The 5,000-nt window shown below is 38.2% G+C and overlaps 1 long non-coding RNA gene across 2 annotated transcripts in view; it reads right to left on the bottom strand.

Moving 5' to 3' along the window:
• The window catches only part of LOC149129139 (uncharacterized), a 20,853-nt gene that overhangs the window by 8,960 nt on the left and 6,893 nt on the right, over positions 1–5,000 (bottom strand). The window lies entirely within an intron of this gene.

The raw sequence follows: 5,000 nt of genomic DNA, 5'->3' as shown, positions 1-5,000 counted from the left end.
ATATGCATACAGAAATACGTATACATGCATACACACATACACATGCATAATTATTGATATACATGTATATATCTATATACGTATGCATTCATATATACACACACATGCATATATATATATATATACACACACGCAAACACACTCACACACATATATATAAATTGATATATGTATGTATGTATCTATGTATGTGTACACATACATTTGATGTGAGGGAAAGTGGGGTGTTTTTTTTTGTTTTTGCTCTTGTTGGGTTTGTTGTATTCCTTGCTTGTACAGTTTTAACAGAGGAGACAAAAAAAAGGTTAAGTCGGAAGAAACGTCTTACAAAAACTCTCTAGAAACGTAAATTGATTTGGAATTTTCAAAGAATCTGTTTGATTCTTCAGCGTGTCTCTCTCACTTTCTTTCTGTCATTCTCTCCCTCTCTCTCTTTCTCTCTCTCTCTCTGTATCTATCTATCTATTTATCTATCTATCTATCTATCTCTTTCATATATGTGTGCATGTATGTGTGCGCGCGCGTGGATGTGTGTATATGTATATGTGTACGAAATACATATGTACGTCTATATCTGCGATTATATATATATATAGATAGATAGATAGATGTACACACACACATACATACATACATACATACATACATACAGACAGACAGACAGACAGACAGACAGACAGACAGACATACCTTCTCGTGCGCACATAAATGTTTTTTCCTGGAATAACAAGGGGAAAAGTACGAGTAGACCTACATATATTAATACGTGTGCGTGAGTAGTAGTAGTAGTAGTAGTAGTAGTAGTAGTAGTAGTAGTAGTAGTAGTAGTAGTAGTAAGTAGATGAATAAATATGTAGGTTACAAATGGCATATATAGATAGATAGACAGACAGACACACACATATATATATATGTACACTCACACACACACACGTGTATATATATATATATATATATATATATATATATATATATATATATATATATATATATATATGTATATATATATATACACACACTCACATATGTTATAGGCGTAGTCATGGCTGTGTGGTAAGAAGCTTACTTCCCAACCACGTGGTTCCGGGCTGAGTTCCACTGCGTGGCACTTTGGGCAAGTGTCTTCTACTCAGGCTGACCGAAGCCTTATGACTGGATTTGGTAGACGGAAACTGAAAAGAAGCCCATCGTACACATATATACGTGTGTGTGTGCGGGGGGCGGGGCGGGGGAGGTGTCTTTGTGTCTGTGTTTGTCCCTCCGCCATCCCATCGCTTGACAAACGATGCTGATGTGTTTATGTCCGCGTCACTAGTTTTACAAGTCACGGGGTGGATTTCTTCGACTAAAACTCGCTTTAAGGCGGTTCTCCAGCATGGCCGCAGTAAAATGACTGAAACAATAATATATATACTTTATATATATATATATATATATATATATATATATATATATATATATATATATATATATATATATATATGTGTGTGTGTGTGTGTGTGTGTGTGCAGGCCGTATAACGGGTGTATGTCGCTGTTTGGTAGCTGAGTTGGAGAAACTATTGATTCGGTCAATGTTTTACTACGCATGGTTACTTACGTTTACTGGCGACGTAGGCGGGAACTGGTGGAGAGGTGGTGGAAGTGGTAGTGATGAAAGAGTGACGGTGGAGGTGGTGGTGGTGGTCTTGTTGAAAATGGTGTTAGTTAATGGAACCAGCTGTAATGGTATTCTCTGCCATTTCTTGGATCGGACAATGTTTTTTTTATTACACGTGGCTACTTACGTTTACTGGTGGTGTAGGCGGGCGGGAACGGGAGGAGAGGAGGACGCATGGAATTAGTAAGAGGGAGGGAGAAAGAGGTGGAGGTGGAAGAGTCGGTGGAGATGCTGGTGGTGCTGATGATGGTAGTGGTGGTGGTGGTGGTGGTGTTGGTAGTGGTGATGGTGGTAGTGGTGATGGCGGTGGAGGGAATGGGATTGGTAGTGATGGAGGTGGCGGTGGTGGTGGAGGTGGAGGTGGTGGTAGTGGTAGTGGTGGTTGTTGAGGTGGTGGTGGTGGTGGTGGTGGCGGTGGTGGCGGTGGTGTTAGTGATAGTCATGGTGGTGGTGGTAGTGGTGGTGGTGGTGGTTGAGGTGGTGGTAGTGGTGGATGTTCTGGAGGTGGTGATGGATGTGGTGGTGCTGTTGTTGTTGTTGGTGGTGGTGGTGGTCTCAATGAAAATGGTGTTAATGGAATCAGCTATAATGGTACTCTTTGCCATTTTCTTGGATCGGTAAATTCCTATCAGATCGCAATATCACTACGTGTGTTACCTGAGAATTTTCTCCTCCACATTCGTAAGATTTCCTTTACTTGAATCCTTAATAAATTAAAGCTAAAGAACCTACATCTTTAAATTTTCGAAATCTGAAAATAATTACTATTAAATTTAAACATTTTTAACAGCAAACAATATATGTACGTGAGGGAGAGGAGGAAGAGGGAGAGGAGGAAGAGGGAGAGGAGGAAGAGGGAGAGATAGAAAGAAAAGAGAGCGAAAGAAGTATTAAAACGTCAATGTCAAATAGGTCAACGTCGATTCAACGATGCCAAATAAGAGGCGCCAAAAAGGCTGTGCCAGGACGTCTCATACCCAAAGGAGAAATAATTCCGAGCTTTATTGTTATAGTTTTTTTTCCATCGTTGTTCGTTTTTATTTCCCCCCTACGAAATATGAACAAATTGTTACCCCGTTAGAGGCGTCAACGGTCTTAAACGAGTCAGCACATTCGTTTTGAAGCGTTAACAAAAGATGTGGTACGATAGAAGAAACATAAAGGAAAAGCAAAAACAAATAAATAATAACAAAAGTCATTGTCTGTCGACAAACAACAGAGTAAAATATAGACACCTCAATCAAATTTAAAAGAAGAGAATGGACACCAATTCAGATATAACAACAGAAAGTTACTACGCTTGCATTACGATACGATATGATACAGTAGAAACCATTTAGCTTAAAAACCTTCGTTGCTTAAGAGACTCGTTACTGTGAAAATCAGAAGACAAAAGGTTTTTATTGTTAACTGATAATTTGTAAAGGACGTTCGACCTAAAAGGCATTGATGCAGCATAACAAATAGATATAACTGTAAAAACGATATAGAATTAATGGATTAACTTTTAATGCTACTAATTCATTGACAGTTGTAGTAAATTAATGTCGGAATTGTGATCTAATTTTTCGCTTCTAATAGATACAATAGAGTATATAAATGACGTATTTTATAGTGCACTAATGAGATAATGAGGAAACGAATTTCAAAATGGCTGCTTTCTTTCATTTTGTTGCGGTTTCTTTCCACTTTTTTCTGTTTCTATCATGGTAATCAACAAGTTAACACCGACCAGAATAATTAACTCACTTGGCTTGTAAGAGGTAACGCACAATATTCCCTCAAATCATATCTTAACGTCTTAGAAATAAAGAAATGGTAAATGCATTGAAGTCCGTCGCATATATATATATATATATATATATATATATATATATATATATATATATATATATATATATATATATATATATATATATATATATATATATATATATATATATATATATATATATATATATAAAGTACAGGACATCACTAACGATTTTAAAATACGTAAATCCATAATGAGAGACAAGTACGGGACAAAATACCAAAGAAAGTCTAACCCCTCCTCAGTTGTCGACTGTTAATTATTCCCTATTTCGAGCTTTCAACGACAAGATAGGGAAACTTCATTAAACAGCAGCATCCAGAAATTCTTAAAATATGGAAAGCTAGAGCTTCGAACAAACAAAAAACGTATTTTCTTTCGCCCAAAGCCAGGAATTTTTCAGCACCCCCTTGTATAGCACCACCAACAATTGGGCCGCAGCCACCACCACCACCACCACCACCACCACTACCATCACTACCACATCCATCACCGCATCCAGCACTAGAGGCCACTACCACCACCACCACCACCAACAACAACACCACCACCACCAACACCACCACCACCACCGATGCTGCCATCGCCGACAACCATCACTACCTACCACCCACCGCTACCACAACGTCGACTCCCCTCAACACCATTTAGATTTTGATCAACGATATTACCAGTATCACTAGCACGGCTACTGTTGCCACGACCACAACGACCACTGCCGCTGTAATTCACCGCAACCACCAACACAACCGCAAACACCATCATCAGCACTCACCTTACCTGCAACACCTGTGTCGCGTAACTCTATACCATTAATCACCTGTTTTATCTCCTGCAGTGCTACGACCCTAATTACCTACCTTGATCATATCAAACCAGAGTACAGTTACAAACAATAATGACGTCTTCTTCGTGGTTAGGGAAATTGCTAGAAATAGCAATCAAATGCCATTTAAATCATAACTCTACCTTAATAGAAACGTGCAGTCTTTATCAGTAGCTTAATGCAGTAATTCAATTCTTGTAGGCCATACACGCATACAAGCATACATACATACATATAGGAACGCATACAAGTATACACACATACATATATACATATATAAATACGTACGTATATAATTGGCACTGCGTCGATAACGACGGTGAGCAATTCAGTTGATCAGATCAACGGAACAATCTATTAGTAAAAGTAATGTACAAGTGGTTGAGTACTCCACAGAAATGCGTACCCTTAACGTAGTTCACAAGGAAATTCAGCGAGATACAGAATGGGACACACACACACACACACACACACGTACATATACATACATGCATACAGGCATGTATTCATTCAAACTTGCATACACACACGTACATAACTGCATACATACTTACATGCATGTATACATACATGCATGTATACATACATGCATGTATACATACATGCATGTATACATACATGTATACATACATGTATACATACATACACACATGCATACACACATACATATAAGATGCACTTTTAGCTTCATACCTACAATTA

This window comes from Octopus bimaculoides, unplaced genomic scaffold (assembly GCF_046866305.1).
Source record: "Octopus bimaculoides isolate indiv1 unplaced genomic scaffold, ASM4686630v1 contig139, whole genome shotgun sequence".
Taxonomy (NCBI): Eukaryota; Metazoa; Mollusca; class Cephalopoda; order Octopoda; family Octopodidae; genus Octopus; species Octopus bimaculoides.
Note: the sequence above shows the minus strand (reverse complement) of the source record. Positions and strands in the feature narration are given on the sequence as shown.